The sequence below is a fragment of the Dermacentor andersoni genome, chromosome 5, assembly GCF_023375885.2.
Source record: "Dermacentor andersoni chromosome 5, qqDerAnde1_hic_scaffold, whole genome shotgun sequence".
NCBI classification, from domain to species: Eukaryota; Metazoa; Arthropoda; class Arachnida; order Ixodida; family Ixodidae; genus Dermacentor; species Dermacentor andersoni.
Window position 1 is genome coordinate 83028408 of NC_092818.1, and position 23082 is coordinate 83051489.

The 23082-nt window shown below is 46.0% G+C and overlaps 1 long non-coding RNA gene across 1 annotated transcript in view; it reads right to left on the bottom strand.

Annotated features, from left to right (window-relative positions):
• Positions 1-207: 207 nt before the first annotated feature.
• The window catches only part of LOC129385022 (uncharacterized), a 143847-nt gene continuing 120972 nt past the window's right edge, over positions 208-23082 (bottom strand). Inside the window, exon 3 of the long non-coding RNA XR_008612553.1 lies at positions 208-345. This is a non-coding gene — a long non-coding RNA (uncharacterized lncRNA). The remainder of the gene's footprint in view (positions 346-23082) is intronic.

Consider the following 23082-nt stretch of genomic DNA (forward strand, 5'->3'; position numbering starts at 1 on the left):
CACTAGCAGTGGTCATGGCTAAATAATAAAAAGGTCTCCTACTGCGATATATTGCAGATATCCAGAGAAAATTGTTACTGGAGTCAGCCTTTAGAGATAATTCGTGACGTTACTGCTATTAGCAAATTCCCTTATTGTTGGTTGGCAATTGTCGAGATATTTTGTAAGATGATTATTGTGAAAGGCGACACATACCATGTAAACCAGGATGGCATCGAAGAGCTTTATTGAAGAGCGGGATATGCGAAGTGTTCCAAGTCGGCGTGAAAGAGCATCATCGAAGAATGGCACATAGCCAGTGACCCAAACTGGCATCAAGGAAGTTAGTTGAAAAGCACCACATACCTAGAAAAGAGAAAGACATTTGTTACGATACAAAAGGTGAGAGGTTGACCTGAATCAAAGTTGTGACCTGCTACTGAGCATTGGGGAAAGGAGACAGGAGTAAATCCTGAGAAAGAGGAAGAGAGGCATTGGTGACGAGGGTGAAGATGGTGGTAAGGGAACTTAAGCAGGAAAAGCTCAAGGTTTCAAATCTAGACCGCTATCGTGCAAGAATTTGATGAGAGCCTTTAGAACGTAACGCCAACAAGAATCGGGCCAAGGTCCCAAGAGAATCATTTCATGCAAATGTTGAATGCTAAATGGAACAAATGTACTAATGATTCTCTTTGCACAGCTAATCGCAGGCAGATGCCCTAAACGTGTTCTATAGTCTTAAGTACCTCGTAGCCCTCTCAGTTCGCACTGTCCGCGCGGCCAATAAAGTATAGGTATCGCCGAGTGAACGTCACACCTAGTTATAGCCTGTGCAGCCAGCTCGCGCAACTATTGTTGTCGTGGGGGGTGATATTATTTAGATGTCTGGGTCAAGTATATGAAGGCGTCGATGAGGGTGAGTCAGCAGTGCCCAGTATGTTCTAGTGTTTTCGTACAATAGGGTATTACAATAGGGTACAATTAGTACCTGGTCGAGAAAGCGGGATTGTAACTTACATGGCATTATTGGGGGCCATCATCCCCTATTCATCGGCGAGCTCATTTTCACGTAAGCCACAAACCCCAGTAACCCAAGTTCCTATGACAGAAGGGTATTGAAAAACAGCACGTACCCAGTAACTCAAGTTCGCGTCAAAAAGGTTCACTGAATAGAGGCACATACACAGTGCCACATACCCAGTGACCGACGTTAGGGTGAAAGAGCGTCCTTGAAGAACGGCGAATACGCATATACCTAGAGAAGCAAGTTGGCGTCATGGAGGTTTGTTGAAGAACACTGCATACCCAGTAACCTACGTTGTTCTGAGGGTTGCTTTCGAAACTCGTTCCCTCAAAACAGCAGCCCGATGCTCTAATCATTCGGTCATAGACTGCATAGTGATTGTAGTTGGCAGGATGTAGGTGAGCCGCGGATGTACACAAATACCGCCAACAGGGAGGAAGTTCCCAAATAATGTTAATAGCATTAAGAACTTTCAGGAGGGTGACGTACGTTACACTGAATGCGCTTTAGACACGCCGATAACCTGGAACGGATAGGATAAAAGCTTCGATAAGTGCTAGATAATGTGTTGTGCGTTTCCGAGTATAGCTGCGAGTACCCACGTGAGCCTTGCTCTCATACATATTCTGCGAGTTATCTTGAGCCACCTATGCGATGAACCCGCCGTAATAGTGTAGCGTTGATGGCCTGTAATGAACAAACATAGGGAGCACAGCATTATCGTTACACATGTACCTTCCACGAAAAGAAATGTTTGAACCTCTCATTTCATCTATTTCGGGAGCGGTTAGACCAAATTAAAATCGATTATTTTTACGTGCGCGAAACATAGTCTGCTTACGAGACACGACTTACTGGAGGAACTCTGAATTAAAAGAAAACAATCATCGCGTATTCTGCATTGGGTGCACGCTGAAGAAACCCAAGTGGTCAAAATTAATCCGGAGGCCCTCGCTTCGGTTTGCCTCGTAATCAAATCGTGGTTTTGTCAGGTAAAACCCCAGAATTTAAGAAGTACAGTTTAAGGAAGTGACATCTCTGTTTACTTTTGTTTTTTGGCGCAGAGCATGGTTGTTTGATTTGTGACAATATTGCATTTCTGCAGATAGTGAAATTGCCAGAGTGACAAATGTAAAGTTGAACAAAAGAGGCGAGTGAGAGAATTGCGCGTGTTGAGAAGAGGCGGAAGACAGGCACGGTGTGCGAGGCAGGTTTAAGTTCAGTGGAACTCCTAATGTAAGCTCACTTTTTCGCGACTAGGTATTGTGATGGTTAACTCAAGTAGCTATACCATTTTTCTTCCTACTTTATTCGCCTCTCGGTGGGGCTCTTGCGCCTGAGCTCACTCGCTGTAAAGCAGCTAATGAGTTCATTGCGGTTGGCCACATCACATGTAAATATTTCATTTTTATTTTATTTTAAGACAACCTGAAAGTGGATCTTGCTGATCTAGCGGCTGCAGTGAAACCACTAAAAACGCATTGTGTCGCTTCCTTCCCTTCGACGACTATATATTTCTCGCCCACATCGTCGTGCTAACAATAGAAGTTCTTACAAAGCGTCGCCTGCGGCCTTCAACCTATGAGCATGCTCAGCCGATGCGCTTTATGCTTTATCATTGCGCATGCGATTTCATAAAAATTCAAAAAAGTCTTATTTGTCTTTCATACAACGAAAAATGAGCGCCGCGGTTTGTGCCGTATCGACTCACTGCAGCACTCTATTTAAATAGTGGCATTACGATCTTGCCCGGCCATGAAATCACGCTTTTTTTTTTTCTTGAGGGAGGGGGGGGGGGGGTCATCTCTGCTTCGAGGGGTAGAGGAAGGCGTTGTATCCAGGATGACCGAGTGCCCAGATGCGAGATCCAAACAAGTATACTAGGAAAAAACAAAGCATCCTTAAAAGCGAAGCGGGAAGCGCAGCGATGAATAGAATAGGCTCGTAAACCAACAGTAGCTGTATCGTAGCTCGGATAACGTTTTGCTTAGTTCTAAGAAAGCAAGAATTCACAGGGTCTAACGTTTTCGCAAAGCCGATGTGAAAAAAAGTGTGCTAATCTTCCACTCTACGCGCGGACGCATGGACGAAGGAGGCTCCTGCGGGAGCTTAGCGACAAATCATGTCGACTGTATCACTTCTTCCCGCTTGTTCGAAAGCCTAATTAAGTGGAACAAACTTATTAGAACGCCATCTACAGTACAACCTAGTAGCACACATAAGCACTAGCAATTAGGATCCGCAATCAGGTGTCCCAGATAAAATGAATCAAGTTATAAGCGAGGTCCTCTACGTGAACGAGACAACTTGTTCGTACATCAACTTGAATAAGGCTTGTAATTTTATGTATATTGATTTTCTCCGTTTCGAGTGCTAAACTAAGTAACCTAGCGTAAAGACCATGTCAAGATCAGGTTTTTAGAGCAGATTTGTAAACATCACTCTCAGTCTTTGGCGACACGCTGCCTGTTGAGTCATTTTTCATTGCTTAAAAGGAAGCATGCAATTTTTATTAGTTAGTAGTTCATCGTACTTTTTTCGGTTATCAGGGAAACGCAACTGCTACTGCTACTGTCGAAAGACTCCGTGCTCACAATATCTGCACAATTGAATTGTTTGCTACTACGTGCATTCGTCATAAACCGCGTGGTGAACTAACATTTAGTCAAACGCACCAGTCGTTCAAGGCTGACTTGATATCCGCAAGAGGTAAGAGTGCGGAAAGGGTGCGGGATGCGGGGTCCGAACGAAGTACGCTCATAATAAGCCGTCGCCGGTTAGAAATCGTTAGGAATGAATACGAAAGTTTTGGGAAGATGCCCGAAGGAAAATTCGCTTAATAAATTTCTCCATGCAGTATGCAGTTTGCTGTCGTGTTCAGATACTATTTGTGCCTTCGTATAAATTGGCGATCAGAAGGGAATTTAAATCGGCGATCTACTTACTCATTTCTGCCTCTACATTTCTGTGAATATTTATGCCTTTGCATGTTAATCAAGGAGTGCAGGTTTTACTGATGTAATTTAGCATGCCAATGCGACACAGGTAGTATGAGAGGCGCCATGATGGATAGCTCAGCTTTAGCTTCACGAAATGGGGTTCTTCAATGCGCACCCAAAAACACGGTACATGATGTCACGTGGGAAATCAACCTAAGTATCCTTGCACTATTCAGGACAACATCGTAGCGCTCTACCATGGCCATCACAGCGGGTTAGCACACAATCTAGCGCAGTCAGTTGTCAGTAGCATAGAGTGCTCTACAAATTTTGCTAAAGGGAACTGGTGAGTACATTGTGAGTACAGGAATAATGTTGAGCACATTGGTTGGTCTAATCTCCGCCACCACAGTAGGCGAGTTCAATTTCTAGCGCTGTCAAATTGTCAATAGCATATACTTTCTTTGAAATATTACTATAGGGAAGTCTGGCGTTGCGATCCGGGAAATCCCATGAGAACGACGGCGAGTACATGGGTATGTCTAACCTTCGTGCTCTCATGACTTCAAACGATTTTCTGTGGCTATTTCTAGCACTTTACATTTACAAGTTTTCAAGCATTCGCAGTTTCCTTAAGACTGCAACGCAATTAAACTCTGCGCCCATGTCCAATCATTGCGAGTTATTGCATTTATAACGAAATGTTCCATTCAAAATGGTCATTGTTCAAATTCGCAAAGACAGTGGAAGTACGAAGGACGAAGCTGGGGCAAACCACGTGCTGCTCATGACGGCCATGAAAGATGAATCACAATACCTGCAGCTGTCGTACACACTAGCGCTAGAGTTCCCCCTAGATATATTTCCGCAAACTCTATGGTCGGCAGTGTTCAAGGTTTTCCTAATATTAAAGCATGTCGCATGTCGCGCGCAGTTGTTATCGGCATCAAAAGCAAGGTGCCCTCCTTCACATACCGCACTTAAGCAAACGCCGAAATCTCGCCGGCATTGCGGAACTGTTCGAGGAAAACCGTCAATGCAGAAATTAAGGCCGAGTATTCCAGGCACCAACGACACGTGATGAGCTGCGATGCTAAAAAGACACGGCGTGTGAAAGCCCTTTCGACGCGTGAGGACGCTGTCGTACACCGTGTATAACTGCAGGTCGGGGCGGTTAACGAGATGAGAGTGGTCTCATTAGGGATGCTCTCGGCAGCGGCCGAAACAATGAGGCTTGCAAATGGCCCACGCAAGGTCCTCGAAAAGAATAATGACCTAGGAGCAAAAATGGCGGTCGCGCTCAAAGCACCGGTAGGCCCGGCCGCTCGTGCCGACGTTCCGCACGGAAAAGCGATGAGCGCCGACCCGACCCGCTGAGTGCAGGAAAAGTTAAACAGCTAAGGAGGTCCAGGGTGGGAGAGAGAGAGTGCGGCTCGTGAGAGGAGGAATGCACAAAAGCCGGGCGTGCGTCCGGCAGTGACCCGGCAATCGCCTCGCCCCGGCGCAACCGATTCGACCCCTGCGACCTGTTTTCAGCGGGCTCGGCTGGATTACCTGAGTGCGGCCGTGGCAGAGACGCCACGACCACTCTTGATCTTGGGAGTATTACGTGCAGTGGACGGTGAACCAATGATGCACGCTTGAAATCGAGGCGAAGGGCCCCACGGCGAAACCGCCATGGGCGCAGCAAAGTGGTTGTTTGCCTCGTTATTTCGGAGAGTGAATTTGGTGCACGAGGGCTGAAAGTGTGATGTGCGGAATTCTGCATTTGTTCAACTCTCCCTTTAGAATTACGCTTAACGGCGAGTCATTCCCAATATTCGTGAACCGGACGCTGTCGTAGACTTGACTACCACTGCAACAAAACTTCGATTCGTGATGGCCGGAAGTTGGTAAGTGATAGCTGAAGTTAGAAAGAGCTCTAAGGATTCTCAGGAGCCTTTAAAATATATTCTGTCGTTTTACATTACAAAACCAAGATCTGGTTATGAGGCAAGCTGTAATGGGGGGCTCCGGACTGATTTTGGCCACGTGGGACTGTTCATGAGCGTTATCGCATGGAAATCCCTGTATAAATCGGCTGCCGTCTACCAGTCTCTTCGTATATTCAAAATCACACCTACTGAAATGGGTCATTCTCAGCGCCACTCAAACTCGGCGTGAAAAAACAACAACAAAAAGTATAGGGTTTTACGTGCCAATGCCATGGTTGAAAATCAGGCAACCCGTAGTGGGACACTCCGGATTAATTTTCATCTCAGGAGGTTCTCAACGAGCACCCAATCGCTGGTACAAGGGTGTTATTGCATTTTGTCCCCATTGAAACGCGGCCACCGCAACCGGTATTTAATCCCGCGAGCTTGTGTTTAGCAGCACAAGTCAAAGCCACTAAGCCCACACGGTGGGTAAAGGCGAGGTACACAAAAGTGAACATGGTATCGTATAGGAGGCATGGGAGACACAAATTGAGTTCGGAACACTACGACAACGTATCATTATAGTGCGTTATAGAACCTTTGTCAACTCTCCCGAATTTCTCGTAAGCTTTACCAATTGGACTCGCTTTACGATTGAAGAATTTTGCGTCAAGTTGTACTAAAAGTAAATTTTGCTGGCAAAAAAGTTTCGTTCGTAGGCTTCCGAACCCTCCGTTGGAAACCTTCCAATCCATGGTGAAAGAATGCAAAAGGGGTTTTGCTTCAAGCAAGTTTATGCCTCCAAGGTCCTAAGCAGTCACGGAAGAAGTCACTGTGATATAAAATCAATATGTTGCTTGCCCCTATCTCGTGGGTCAAGTTTTTTGTTGCTGGGTCACTACGTCGAAAGCTAAATTATTTTTTAACGAAGTAGGTATATATTCTGAAAAAGGCGTTTTCAGCTTTAAAAAATATTATAGCGATATCACCCGGTCTGTCAAACCATCGAACGTGGACTCCATTTAGGCATTGTACTTTCTATATACGAGTGGTTGAGATGAGAGCATCGAAGGTGAATAGATTGAATCGGGGGAGGTATTCTGTAAGAGTCCACTTAGTGTACATGTCCATTTCGCCTGCTGTTGAAGTTCTGATTGGCTGGGATGGGCTGCGCGTAAGCAGCAACACAGCCAATCAGCCCTTCAGCAGCAGACGAAATGGACATGTCCCCTATGCGAACTCTTACAGAACACCTCCCCAGCAGAACACGATGAACGCAATTTGTTACAGCGCATTAATCATGCTTCGCACAGGAAAACCAAGACGACTATATATCGAAGGACATCGTGCTCTAGATAGAGTGCAACTTTCCGCGGAAACTAGATTACGGCCAAGACCAACACGTGAACTACGAAAGTGCGCACTTATTGCATGGATAGCGCTTCTACGAGAGTCCAGGATTGTTGGTACTTGGTAGAGACATGTCCAGTTTTGTTAGAACTATTCTTACCGAGACGTGTTCCTATGGTGCCGCACAAGGATTGCGTGAACCACACCTCGGATGTATATAAGGTTATTATAATTGATCAAAGGGGGCAAATAATCTGACTACTAGCGATACGGTCAACTGGCTAGCATTCTGGGTCTGGAGCCTGTGATTCGTAGCATAGCGATGCGCATAGCAACAGCCACACAATAACTCTTTCCGCTGCGGCCACAGCGCTGATTCGCCGGGTAATTTCGAGAGCGCGTGATAAGCACACAGCATCTTCGGCTTAACGTGTGTCTCACGTGCTCGCAGCTCCCAGCGGCAGCAATATTGGTGGGCGCTACAGAGCTAGAAACCCCTTTGTTTATACAAGACCGCATCGCAGCGCAGCGTCATTCGCGACCAAAAAGTACCGGCTACGTGTTGGGCGCTTATGGAGCCGCGCGGCGTGCTTATGACTCAGTGACTCTACGTCTCTATAGGAACCCTTCCTTTTCCAACCGGGCGTCGAAGAACCACGGCGACAATGCGGGCTGCTCTCGAACGGCACACGGACACGAAACGCCAGTTTGTCGCTCGGAGCGTCGTAATGCCCACTTTCCCGAACATCGAACCTCCCTCGCTCGCTCGCTTCTCCGTCCCTCGACGGCCCCGGGCAGTGGAGCGTCGAGATCAGGGGGGCCGAGGCCTAGTTCTTCCTCTTTGCTTTTGTGCCTCATCGCGGCACGGCGCCGCTTCCTTATCCGGCAAATCACTTTTCTTTCTCTCGCCTTTTTCCGCACTTCCCGGTTCGGAGAGCGTCCGGGCCCGGCCAGACCGAGGCGCCCAGCGGCCGTTCCAAGCCGCCGGGCGCCAACACGCGGCTGTTTTTTCCCGCCGCTCGGAGGAAACGCTCGCGAGAAACGCGGGTCCGCACGTCGCGCCTGCATGGAGAAAGTAGCTACTTCGAGGAGGACAACTAGTGTGCGTGTGAGCGCTTGCGTTGCACCCTGTATTGCCCTGGGAATCAAGAAAAGAAATGCAATAATGGAAACGAAAGTACTCCGCGCGCCAGCGGAGCGGGTCGTATCACCAGCAAGAAAGCAATTGTGTCGGGAGAATGCGCGGGTTTTTTCAGGCCCCCTATAGTGAAGGTCCGAGTAAACGAACGCGGATCTCGATTGTGCATCTAAAAATGCTAGCAAGTGGTGAGGTAACTCGACGTCGCCGCGGTGTTGATGTATGTGAGTAGCAAAAAATAGCCTCAATGCCTTCGCATTCAGTTCAGCACACTCCCTGCGCGATAAGTGCAACAAGCAATGTATATTACGAGGTGGTAGCCCACCAAGGAGTGACCTCACGCATACATATATAATACATAAGGTATACAACCTTAGGAATATTTCTCGTACTGCCGTTGCGAAAATGAGCTGTCACTGAATGCTTTGTAAGTGATACGTAACCGCAGACCATTCCTTAGTCTAATAAACAAGATTTTAAAACAGTTCTACCAAGCTGACGTTAGCGACTGGTTAGAATCACCTTCAACATCATAACTCGGTCACGGTGAAGGGTGTTCTTGAAGTACTTCCAAAGTGCCCATTGAAAGAAACTTTCTGTTGAGGGCTTTACGAATATTCTCCTATTCAATACAGCACTGCCACACCATAAATAATATGACTCTCCCCAAAGAATGCCAACAGTGTGAGAAAAAAACGCGCTTTTGCTTTTTTTTATTGAATAGATTCCTCTAACATTGTTACGAGTGGAGATAAGCCCACAAAACAGAATATGTATAGAATGTATCTACAATAGGAAGCCCACCAGCTCCCAAGTTGGCATCCAGCTCTCGCCAAGAGCCCAGATGCGCCTCTTAATTTTCCTTCCCAGCGGTTTCTTGCTCGACCGGTGCTTCAAACGTTTGTTGCATTGTGCATCAATAAATTCTATATGATGCTCGAAATTAAACTGAATTAACTAAAAGTCATGAGAGTAGCAAGAAAAACAGGGGAACCTGAAACCCAGAAATGAGGTTGGGTTGTTTCATTCGTAGGGCTGATCATTATCGCGTCAGCGATTATCAATTACTCGCCTTCTTACATTAACTATTTCCATCCCATTCGTGCTAATTTCCTTATTTCATCGTATGACTTAATTCCCTGCCCTCCTCGACTGTTGTCTCTATATATTACATTGCGCTAAAGATCATTGTACATTTGCTGCATGCATCACATGGCAGCTCCACTTCCTCCTCTATGAACTGAAATATCAGCCACACATCCATCATCATCTCTCTCTCTCTAATCGTATCACCGGCATCTATAGTTAAGCCTAACGTCACACTTATTTTTCATTCCACTGCTGGTTGCGCAGTGTCCAAATTGTTCTCACACACTTTTATTGTCCTCCAAGTTTCAGCCCTATAAGCTTGTACTGGTAGAATGCAGTGGTTGTATTATTTTAACTCTAAGCTGCCATTTAGAACTTGAGGTTCCCTGCCGTAAGCAATCTAACATATTTTTCTTTGTTTGCTAAGTTACTTCAGGATGCTGTTCCCTGTGGCCACCTTCACCTAAATAGACTTTCTCTAGCACAAGTTCTAGAGGTAAACTGTCAATCAACATTTATTTATTGTTGTTACTCCTCATGAGTCGTTGCCAGATTTACTGCAGTGGACAGCGTTCTCTGCAAACCCAAGTTGGCGAACAATCTCCCCTGATCCTAACACGCAATTTTACACGATGTAACTTCATGTCGAACAAGTATGCCGTGAATAACGTTGCAAACACTGACTTGGCGGACACACCGGTGAATCCATACTTTCCTGCTCGAGAATAATGAGAATCGGTGTGGAGCCTCCGTAGATATTTTGGAATATAACAACGTATGCTTTCTTTACTCGTTACCGCACAATGCCTTCATGGGTGATGCTATCTCTAGTGCACGAAATGCATTTTCGCTATCTCTAGCTGCCGTATACAGATATTTGTTTAAATTCTGCAGACTTCTCAATTAACTGATTGACGAAGTAGAAATGTATTGAAAGAAGCCAAATCATGCCTGGAATCTGTTAGAATTTACCTTATTGAATACTTTGTACAAAACTGAAAGAAATCTAAAGAACCCATAGTTCTGAATTTTGCAACGTCTCCTTTTGTGAGCAGTAATATTAATCAGACATTCTGTGTGGGTTCTTGTATACCTGAAGTCATTAAGCATTGCGTATAAATCGTGTAACAAACTTTAAGAATACATGCTTTCTGCTATATTTTATCAGAATAATTGTTGCTTTATTTCTTCCTGCTGAACCTTCCCTGAATATTTCTTGCAAAGTGGTTCTTACTTCATCCTAATCTAAGCAAGGAAGTCCCGCTTCTTTTCATTGACAGCTAATTATGGTTACTTGGCTCTTCCATGTACTGTACGACTCAGTGAAGTGTTTCGCTACGGCGTTTATTTCATCCGCAAAGTTTCTGATGACACAGCCTGCTTATTCTTGACTAAATACATGTAGTCTTTCAAATGCCTAATTGAGTTCTTGCGTCCCTCGTTCATTCCCCCATCATACAGCTCCATGCATTAACAGCTACCTCAATCGTTCAAATGTTAGGATAACTGTCACCTATAAGTTATTCACTTCCTGTTTATCGATTTTAGAAGTTTTGAATCAATAACTTTGCACTATCTCTACTGACCTATTTTCTCTGCTCTTTCAAGTGTTGGTGCCACAGTTGTTATTTCCTTGTTGTCGAGCCTGTTCATTTGCTTTTTTTTTAATTCAAGGCTTCCATGGCCCAGTATATTGATTTTCAATCTTATTTATTACTGTAAGCCACTTCATAAAGTTCTTCCCATTCTGTGTCGTTTTAGATGTATGCTGGTGCATGAACTTGCTAGAGCCTGAATTTGCTTGCGCTTCTTTTTCGTTAATGCTACAGAATCAATCGACATAACTTCTTATTTCAGTAAACGTTATAATTTGTACCCAATATTCTATCTTGTGCGGGAAGTTTCTGCATCAGTGGCCATGTCCATTAGTTAGCACTAGACATCATCCGACAGCTCTCCAGCCTCACTAAACACAGTGACGTGTCACGTGCAATTTTACGATTCCTCAAGGAGCCCTGCTCAGCAACCTACAGTGTATAGTGTTCCTCTGTAAAACGTTGGCTCATGCTCAAAAGTGCAGAAGGAACGTACACAGAATGGTAGCGATGATGTAGTGAGCGGAGGTGGTATATGGGTAAAGCCGACGCAACCATGAAACGAGTGAATAAGAGCCTTACCACTTGCACTGAAAATTGGGCTGGTTTGCTGAGGTTCATGGTCATGTCCTTTTCTTTCTTCGTCCCTTGTGTCAGTGCTGTATTTTGCTTAACACCATGAATCTTGACATTCTTCGCTCGTGGCAGCTCGCATAAATAGGAGAGAGCATGGGAGACGGGAACGGCTACTTCGGAAAGCATAACTCGTTTGGGGTCTCCAATAAAACAAACGCTACAACTAGACATCGCAATAGCTGCGGACAGAAGGAACAAATATAAATTGAAGGTGCGGTATGGTGTGTTTCTGCTATTCCTTAAATATAAACACCGTGTAAATTGGTCCGCATGGGCAACTGATTCAGGGCGTGCAGATGCAAAGCCGTCTTGAGGAAGCGCATCGTCAAGACGATACAACACAAGCGGCCCACCTAGCAAATCAGCAACTTCTGTACACACCTTTATTGTTTCGCATGATGTTTGGCGTCGAATTTACAAATCCCTATTGATTCCTAATATGAATGGCCAACAGTGCTGCGTGCAATTTACGCGGCTGGGATGAGACTCTGAGAGATGAGGCCCATCATTGGACGCTCAATGATGTGCTGTACAACCTAGACTCAGCCTACTGGATAATAGAGCGCTATCGGAGGAAAGGCTCCTGGAACCATGCGTGGCCTGTGCATTGTTGCTTTCTTTCTATCTTCCATTGCTATGAATCCGCCGTGGTTGCTTGGCCATGGTGTTGGGCTCCTAAGCACGAGTCACGGGATTGAATCCTGGCGACGCCGGCCACATTTTGGTGGGGGCGAAATACGAGAACACCCATGTAGCTGGATTTAGGTGCCAGTTTAAGAACCTCAGGTGGTTCAAATTTCCGGAGTCCCCCACTACGGCATGCCTCATAATCAGAAAGTGGTTTTGGCACGTAAAACTCCATAATTTATTTTTCCATTTCTATGTTTCTGTATCCTCCTTTCTGAAGAGTAGGCAGGCGTTGTGCCCAATCCGGTGGCAGTTGCCAGCCCATTTCTCGCTTTCCCTTTCCTGTCAAATGTATATATCTTTTCAAAACAGTTAATAACCCGGAGTCCTCCATTACAGCGTCTCTTATAATCAGATTGGGCTTTTTGCACGCAATGCCTCAGAACTGTTAAAAAGTTCACGCGGCTGGCATCATGCGATGCACCGTGTGAGACAATGACAGCTCGAACTTTCTCGCAGGCTAAGAGCAATGACGCACAACAACACTTCAAGCAAACACGCCTCGTTGTGTGTTCTATGCACGACGTAGACAAAGAGAAGCGGTGCACGCAAGATAACGTCTAATACCACGTCACCATTTTCGTATTGCACTAAACGCCGAACAACCTAAACATTCACCGTCAACATCACCACCAATTATTGTCAATCCACGCAAACAGCACAGGAAGCTTCGCTTACATCGATTCCCACAGGGCCTGGGATCCACATGAATTTTTCTGATATTTCTCTCTGGCTCATATAGTATGTATGTTGATCCAACTTTCATAGAAAATATCAATGCGTTACTTTAAGTTCTTTCTTCAAATAGTTGTCAGGCTATAGACTCCACACTGTCTTTAGTTGGCTTTCAGTGCATTATTAACACTGCGGATACACCGAGGTGAGTTTCATCGGAGTTTCGCAAGAGCTCACCGCCTTGAATAGGTATGAAAAATTAATAATAAAATCACAGGTAATGCTATTTGCACATCCTGAATTCAGACATCAGAATAATAAAAGCCATGGCAGCAGTCTAAGACTGACGACAACGCGGTGCCACTGACACTCGCGGTTTCGGATTTAAGCCAGACTCCAAGCCCGGAATTTCGGGTGTATTTTCTAAATGGTCTCGCACGTTGTCTGTCTTTCATACTTCCGCGTTTGTTATTTTTAGTGAAATTTGAAGCTGCGACGACTGCCCAAAGCCCAACGATATTCACACCACGATGAACGGACCGTACATAGGACGCTTAGGCGAGTGCCATGTTTTCCCAAAAATCTTTTCCGGCCATATATGGAGGGAGCATTGCACTGTATTGTGTTCATTCCGGATTTCGTGTTGCGCAGCATTGTATTTCAGTTTATCCCCGATCCCGCACTGCACCCGAATGTTCTCTGTCGCTTGGTGGTAAGAACATGCTTAGTGGCACAAACGTTACGCAAAGCACAGCGCGAAAGTGGGTATGACAGAGAATATAGCTGTAGAAACAGGTGAAACTAGTGTAGAAACTCTAGATCCTCGTCCAACCATGTATTTTCCCAATTATAAGCCAACCATATTTCTTGTCATGACCACGTGCAGTAGAAACCTTAGCATTTACTTTAACGGACGCAATTTTTTTTATTCGCAGGTACTCACTCAGGTTTGCAGGTTCCAACAGACCCCGATAGTAAGTACAGATAATGAGGATTATGTGGGCTCAGCCAAGTATGTCATTTCTATGGGTTCAAGAACACGTGGAGTCACAAGACTTACGTGTGTGCATGGCTAACTTGCCTCATCCGGATTTACTTCACTACGCTCAGACTGACGCCCACGTCGACACACTTCGGCTCATTGAGACTCCATCTCCATCCTACTATTGCTAACGCTGACTCAGACTTACGGGTGGTTGCGAGTCTAGGTGGGTTGACTCAAGAATGACTTCGCCGACTTGTGTTCTTAATGGTTATCGACTTCGAATGAGATTTGAAATGCAAGTAAACGCGGGAAAAGGCAAAACGCTGCGATCGACTTGGCCGAGAAGGATAAAACTACACTTATCGAAAGATTCACGTGGCTCTTCTCCTATTGTTTCTGCAAACTTCTGACGAAAATTGAGAATAGTGCACTCACACATTATTGATCTGCAAGAACAGTTATCGCTTAACTGTGTTTTGCTGGCTCTTTTTCGTTCACTAGGGTACTGTGTTTCACCGAAGTGCCCATGCCAAAAAAAAAAAAAAGAACAAGCGTATTCGACCATGCTGGCGTCAACTAATACGATCGTGCTTTATGTGAACACGAAGTGCCATTTAGCTGGCTCAGTGAGCCCTACAAGCCGTGGCACAGTCTAGGGAACGTGGCTATGCCATCAGTGAGACGTTTCGACTGCACCACTAGCGAAACGAGGCGGAAAGATCCCAACCCTTTCATTTCCGCATTTCCGAACATCATTTGGCTGATCGGTATATGCACAACGTCTTCGCCTTACGTGCTTCAACAGGGTAGGCAGACACGGATGACCGGTACCAATATAGCTCTCTCGCGCAGTGCCTGCTCATCGCACGTTTCAAAAGCTAGTGCTCATTCGTGACCACGGTAATCATTCTAATACAATGCCCAGCCTATATGGTCACCACACGCAGTCCTTGCCGCGCTTACACTGCAAAGCTTGAGGAAGCGCCGTGCTCGTGACGAAAACGCCCCCGTGATTCGCGCGTGGCACGTAGCGACCTCTTTCAGCCGCGACCTTCGACCGGAATGCGATCGGGGTGCAGCGAACATTAGCAGGGCAAAGGCGACGTCGATGAGTCAGACATCCGCGGGCCCCAGTCCTTCCTGCATGCCCCCCTCCTTCTTCGGGCGCAACCCGACGAAACAGAGGAGACGCGGAACTGAGCAAAGCTCTGTTGTACGTCATGCCGCGGTGAAGCACCGGGCATTTCCCGTGTTTCAGAAAGGAAAGAAGTGCGGCAATTCCTAACCACTCGCTCCCTCCCGCTTTTCCAGCTCTCTTATACGCCATATCTCGATAGAAACAAGGTCAGAGCTCTTTCGGAGGCGCGCGCGCGAGATTCGATCTCTTTCTGCTGCTGCTTCTTCTTTTTCTTTTCATTCCTATGATGCGAGAAGGCGGAAGACGGCCTTGTTTCCCCAGAGCTGAAAAACAAGAAAACGGAAAGCCCTCGCGAACGTGCTTGAACTTGAGCTCGCTTGCGCGCGGAAGCCGGACATCGCTTTTCACGGTTCCCGAGACGATAACGACCGCTACTCAGTATTTGTGCGTTTCGCGGGTGATGAGCAAAAAAGTAAAAGAAAGAAAAGAGAAAGGCAAAATAAACTGTTTGGGAAAAGCGAGGCTCATATGGTTGTTGACGGCGCGAAGCCGTGAGCGAGGAAACTGGCGGTTTAACTGTGTGTCGAGAGCTGGTATAATCCACCGGTTAGGCTTGCTTTCTGTTCTTGCAGCCCCGCTAACGAGTATAAATGGCGACAAATAAGACCAGCAGCACGTACAACCGGTAGGAGCAGACGTACACACAAAGCCCATATGAAGCGCACTTCTTTTTCTTAGATGGTGTGTGCGCCCCGAAGAAGGAAGAAAATGGGCGTATGCTTCGCCCCCCTCAGGTGAAAGCCAAGTAACAGCGGTTTTGTTAAAGTGTACCTCCACGGATATATATATATATATATATATATATATATATATATATATATATATATATATATATATATATATATATATATAGCGAACGACCTTTGGTGCTCTGCCTAAACAATATACCCCGCTCATGGGTATTTCTAAAGCCCAGATACCTCTTAACAGAATAGCGCATGATATTCAATGGCGTCCTTGATTTACCTAATTTTCTTATTTGTGCCTAATCCATTTTTGAGCCTCTTGATTTACGCCACAGAGTGTGGCACCATTCTTGACCATTCCTCCAAAATGCATGTGTACCGCGATGTCACAAGGGGTATTAGAAGCTCTGAACGTATATCTATCGTACTTTTGTGTAGGCATAGGCTTCGCTATTGTTCCCAGGAAATGCATAAACATCGCCTTCGTCTTCGTGACATCCCTCTGTCCACATCTTACGGTGTGCAAGCGCATGAACTGCTCTTTCATTTTTGCACAGCTTTTGAGCACTGTATTATTATTCTTCTGCTTCAAAGCATATGTACCATTAAAATAAAGAAAGTGAGGAGTAGGTGGGCAACTGGGCCACCGGGAGGGGTAGAACGCCTGGCTATATACTCTTACGGAAGGAGAGCCGAGATACAAAAACATTTGAAATAGAGCGCAGGAAGAAGGGAAGCAAGAAGAGAATGAAGAATATGATGAGACATACCAAAGATTGAAATAAGGCAATAAATAATTTATGCTAGAACTCGGCACTGGCTACAGAAAAAAAATCACTGCAGGTCACATTACTGAAATATTCTTAAAAAAAAAACTAATCCCTTCTTAGGTACCGTCGTTAGCAAAAATGCTCTACAAACGTGAAGAAAAGTCCATTTCTTGAGAATTAGTAAGGATGGTGCTACGGCAGATTTGTCGCGTCGAAACGCACAACCATTCCGTACAGGCATTCATCGAAGTTCGCACAGCGCCTTCCAGGAAGACGATAATTACTCAGCAGCGAGGCGTGCTTTGCAGCGAAAGCCGGGCATTCCGTTATCAGGTGCTGAAGTGTCGGTGCAGTGCGTAAACATGATCATATGCATGGTATTGAAGCTTTGGCATGGGCTTCGCATAAACAAACACTGTATGAGGTTCAACGTTTTCACCGGATGCTAAGAAACTTGTGCGCATTTCGTTTAGTTGTATAGCATTTAATTATTCGTTTCACGAAAGCTTCGCTTCATATTGTTTCCAACATGTCCGCCTTACGCATACTTTTTTTTTTTATTGTGACCCTGCAGGAAATTATTGAAACTTCAGTCTGGGGAGCGAATGAGGCTTGGGGGATACGGATCAGAGGCCCTCTACGGTGAGGCGTACGTTGCAAGTATGTCTTGACCGATGCTAAGAAGTTCCAGCAACAATTCTTCGCTTCGCGGCTTGCATTGTTGATTTGCTTTAAATTTTTCATCTCAAATGACCTTGTTTCTTTTTCGTGCTGCCTCGTGCTCAAGTGTCCTAGTTAGGCGGACGCCATCAGATCAAGGTCACGGTGACATCAGCCGAGTGGTGTCTCCGCTCTGTTAGCTGCATTAACGCCAAAGCATTATATGGCTCATGAGCGGAAAATCCGGCGTCCGCGTTGGCGTGCCCAAAGTCATCGAACCCTCGACTTATGGTGGGAATCGAATCGAAGACACGACCTTTGTTGTTAAGACGAATTAAGGCAGAGTCAATTAAGGTATAGTGAATTAAGGCACTGGAGCCGACGACCTTTGGTGGGCGTCGAAGCCAGGACCTATGATATTAATTAAGATGTCGTTAATTAAGGCACAGTTAATTAAGGTAGATTTAATTAAAGCACTCGCATCCACGACCTTTGGTGGGCATCGAGCCCTCGATATTTGGTGGGAGTCGAGCCTCGACTTTCCAGGTTAATTAAGGTGAAGTTAATTCAGGCATTTTTAATTAAGATAGAGTTGGTTAAGCCACTGGAACCCACGACCTTGCGTTGTGCGTACCTTGTGACGAACACCGTTGGCCACGTGGCAGTGCTTCTGCTGACGCGGCCGTTCGACTCACGTGACTCCTCCAGTGGCGCCACCGGTGCTTCTTCCGACGTAGCCACAATGCTTTCGCATTCATCCACGTAGGCATAACTAAGTGTCCCTTGAATTTTTTAGTACGAATGCCGCGTCTTCGAGAAGACAGCAGTGTACTTGTACGTTTTCTTGGTGAGGCGAACTGTAGACTAGCGTTCGGCGCCCTTAATTTGCGTCTTTTAGGAATGTCACAAGGGTTGTTTTTTTTATTTTCTTGCTGCTTTATAAAGAAAATGTGTTGCGAACTTAGTTGACAAAAACAGCGCTATGACAAAGACGGTTCCCTGCAGGCAGAGAAAGACTTCGGCCTCAGGAAGAAGTTGTAATCTGTGTTACGAGAAGTTATACAATCGATGCGTTCGGTGGAAAGCATGCATTGTTTACAGGCTGCCATTTCGCCCGGCGTATACTTGTACATGTACGCCCAACCGGACGTTTTGACAGCGTTAAAAGAGCACTCTTGATAAGGTTAAAAGAGCACTTGTCTTTGAAAGGCTTTGGAGACCTGCATTTGCCGCCCGATTGCAGCGGGTGTGGGTGCCATCCGATGGCAGAGAAAACAACTATATTGTTTTCTTGCAACCCTTATTAAAATTATTTTTGTCTGGTGAGCTCCTACTTACCTCCTTATGAGTCATCAGATATCCATAAAGAAGTCAAAGGGAGATGTGTTACCGCATTACCTTCACAACATGCATTCATACAGACTTTTCTTACGGAGTACTGAGCCCACTTTACGCTTTGTGCCTTATTGGAGAAGTAAATCTGTTTCATCATTAGTTTCTCAACTTGAGAATACACAAATGGTTTTTTTGATGGAGAACAAAGCAGGTTTTGTGTGTGGTGCCCTACGGGCAATGTCGAGATGTGTTTTATCATTAGGTTCACAACAGGCATTCACTTGAAAATACACCCGGAGCTTTCTTGATGAACTGAGTAGACTTTGTGTACGGCACAACAGGTAATTACACTTTAAAATAGACATAAGATTTTTCTGGCGGAGAACTAAGCCGACTTTCTTTGTGGTTCCTCATTAGCGATCTCTTGACGTGTTTCAGCAGTAGCGTCACAACAGCCATTAACTTGAGAAGGCACCCAAGGTTTGTTTGTCGACAAACTACACAAACTTTATTGCAATAGGCTAAGATTGAGAAGAGGTGTCGTTGTGTACTGTAACTCTATTAAATTTTGTATTGAATGTTATAGATGACAGTGAATAATAAATCCTAGCCTTCCTCTTACAACCAATCTACGGGCTTTAAACACATTTTACAGAGAAGCTGTTTATGGCTAGGGTTCCTTGAAATTTTCACGTGTGCCAGAAAAAGCTATCACCATCAGCGATAGCTTGTGCCACTGCTCGCACGTTCGTTGTCTTCTACCACAGATAGCTCGCTGGCGCCCAATGGCGTACCACACGAACGCGCCCGTCCCACTAGTCGTGCATTCGTCGTCGTCTTCGTCCACAGCTGGCTGCGTTGCTGCTCATCATTCCAGCGTTCCCATACTGCCCCTCTCGCTGCGAAGGCGCGGGCGGCACTAGCCCACTGCCAGTCGTTGCGGTGGTCTCGGTCTCAAATTCCTTGCCTCAATATATGAAAAACGATGAACGATAATGAAAACACGATTGCACATTACACATTACGAATGTATGTAACGAATGGGTAACACAAATGAACGCGAATGTATTAAAATATATGTTCATCACGATGACCACCGACTAAGACAATAAATGCGTTCGTACCTATGTTCGAAATTCTCTGTCACCTCTTTGTCCTTTGCTACACAGTTTCCGTGATCATCCACCTTCACAGAGTGGAATGGCTCATAAGCTTTATTTGTTATTATTTTTTAGTTTAGGAGCAGCGACGATTTAATTCCTCGAACGGACTTCGGCCTGCTTCATGAGGAAAATTATCCCGACATAACCGTAGATTCGGCAATGCAACGGCTCCTATTTGATTTACACTCAAAATCTATAGCAAATGACCTCTGAAACTCGAATGCATGAAGTTCAGACGTTGGCAGACGTAAGAGCCGAGTTAGGGCCGGTATGCTTGCCTTCCACCACAAATTACACCTAACGAATCTGCTGAGTTCACGATCGGCGCATCTGTAAACAATTCTAGAAATATAAAAAGATCTTGTAGATTTCAATTACGGCCGCGGTGGTTTCAAGTGTTTGCTTCCTACATTCTACCAGCACTTAAGAAGCAGTGAGCACGGACAGCCCTTTGCTTTAAAGTGGTAGCAAATAAACTAGTTCCTAGCTGCGATGTGTGAATGTTCTCTGTCCTTGTCAATGCGCAGAAGCTAAAGAGTAGCGTGAACAGTGCATGTTGCTATTCACTAGGTAAAATATGCGCTAGCTGCCATTTTCCGGCATGGAGTTGTGGCAGGGTACTCGGTTAGTGATCGAAAAGTCGGACGTTCGTGTCCTGGTGAGAGCATGAATGTTTCATTAAAAGCCGCGTAGTGAAACGTCTGGGAAATTTTTCATGTTTATTCTTCCTTTATTTACAAATTTTGCATGTAAAGCTTGCTAGAAATTCACCTTAAACATATTACGCATAACAACAAAGCACTCAACCACTAGAAGTCAATTTTCCTGTGCACAAATTAGGAGTTTGTTAGAAACACATAAGAAACTCGCACATCACGTACCAGCCGGACACATGGCGGTCGATTCTGTTTTCAAAAGCATCATGGACTTCATCACGGAAATGCATAACAAACTCTCAGAAAGCTGAAGTGAGCTTAATGTCAAAGAGCATTACCCATACACAAAAAGATAACTAACAAGTGAACGACCAGAACGCAAAGGGAATTATGGAACCTTAACACCTTTTTTACAGCGAAGCTATTCGTCGCTAAGGTTACGCGAAACTTTCATGTGTGCGAGCAAAAACGGTCATCATCAGCAATGGCTCATGCCACTGCTCGCGCATTTGTCGTCATCGTCTTCTTTTGTAGCGAGAGCTACATTGGCCGTATTCTCGCAGTTTCGCTGTGGCCGGTGGCCACACCGCGAGCTGAACCGTTGCCTTGCAACCGCCGAAGTTGGGAGTGCCGCTTGCCGCGCCATCTGGCATGGCGTCGCAACGTCGAGATCAATGTAGCGTCTGCGACCGCGTTCGCGCCCTTTCCGTTTGCGATTTGGCACCGTGGTGCTCGCTGCGCATGTTCACGGCGTCTGTTCTTTGCATGTGTAGCAATATGCGCTTTCCCTGTGGCACAGCAGGCGTCCCGCCTTCGAGATCAATGTAGCGTCCGCGACCACCTTCGCACCCTTTCCATTTGTGCAAGTTGAACGCTGCGGTTCTCTTTGTGCATGTTCGCGGCATCCATACGATTGCGCGTAACCCGCCTTCAAGAAGTGAAACGCCACTAAATCTTATTGCGATAGCAATTATATAGATACTCCAGGCGGATGTCTGCCATCAGCATCGCCGTCGCCATCGCCGTGAGGATCCTCATGAGTGAAAGCGTGTTAGAGTGAGCAGGAGAACGCGGTTTGATCTCGCGTGCGCGAGCGAGGAACGCGGCCCGGATGCGTGCCTTCTCATGTGGCGCGCGAGGCAGGGGCGTGAGGCGAGAGAGGAGGGTCATTCTTCTCCGGTGGCTGCTACAGTGCCTCGATGTCCTCCTCGCCCGCCGCGCCGTACAGAGTGGACACAACCGCGGCGTCTACAACGGCGTTGACACGCGAATCACGGACGCCGCATTAAACGCCTTTAACGGATGCCGTAGGCACGCGTTGCCGGTGATCGTAAGTCTTAAACGTGGTCTGTGACGCGGATAAAGTGCCCGCCCGCGCGGGCCTCATCTTCGAAGCGATCTTCGATGTTTGCAGAGTGCGCGCAGTGCCGGTAGCTTCGTATGCGCTGTGCTTTCAACGTTTCGTTCGCGTTGAAGTGAGAGATGCATGAAGGTGAATTCACTTGCTGCTGCCACTATTCTTCATTCGGAATTTTGACAGCGAGTATACACGCTGATCGAGTGAGATGTGTTCATGCTTCCCTGTGCGCGCGTGACACTGCGCTTGTTAATTTAGTTAAAAAACGTCCGTAGGCTAGCTGCTCTGAATCCATGGTATGATGTGTAAGCGCGACTGAACGAGAACGCAGAAAGAAGCACACACACAAAGACAGCGCTGTGTCTGTGTGTCTGTTTCTTTCTATGTCCTGGTTGAGTCACGCTTACATATTCTATCATTGTTAATTTAGTTTGTAAGCGACTGTTTACAAATTTATACGGCCGATAAAGCTTCGTGGAGCCATTTATTAATTTGCGATCGTAATCGGTGCTTCGGATTTCGGGCGGAACTGCGATTTTTTTTATACACTCATGACGGGGCGCCACCTCCTACCCATTGGCTGCGCCGCCACGTGCCCAACGACGCACGCACCAGGTCACACGTTTGGTCCGTGAAATGGCTGCGACGTGACGTGCGCAACGACGAACGCACTGGGCACATATTTATTCAACCAGAAACGCGGAGACGCCGTGGCGTCGAGGAAGCGTGCTTGTCTCGCACCCCGGCGGCCCCAGAAAAACCCACCCATACCGAAATCTACCTAATTTTCTTTTCCGAGACATCAGGATAGGATAGGATAGGATAGGAATAACTTTATTAAAATGCCGGCAACTTACTTTGTTTACAGGAACCTCCCTGAGAAATTTGACGTCAATTCGAGTGTCCATTTATGTGGTTTTACTCCTTGGCATTGACCATTTCTGGTACCATCATTCGGTCACGCCGCCGAATCCAACGCCGGAATTTTCGCGTAATGGGTCATATAATGCTTTCGCATCAATAGAGAAAGAGCACTGGTGTGTGAAACTATATCTGAATTTTTTTTTTCGTCCTCGTCGTTCTTTGCGCTCTTCCTTTCATGTGTGAACGCACACCGACTTCCCCTGTTTTTGCAAAATCGAGTAGAATTATCCATTCTACATTTGTCGTCGTTGAGCTGACGTCGACCGGATTCGCTAATGGAGCCACGTACGGGGCGCTGCTAGCACAAACTAGTTTGCAAA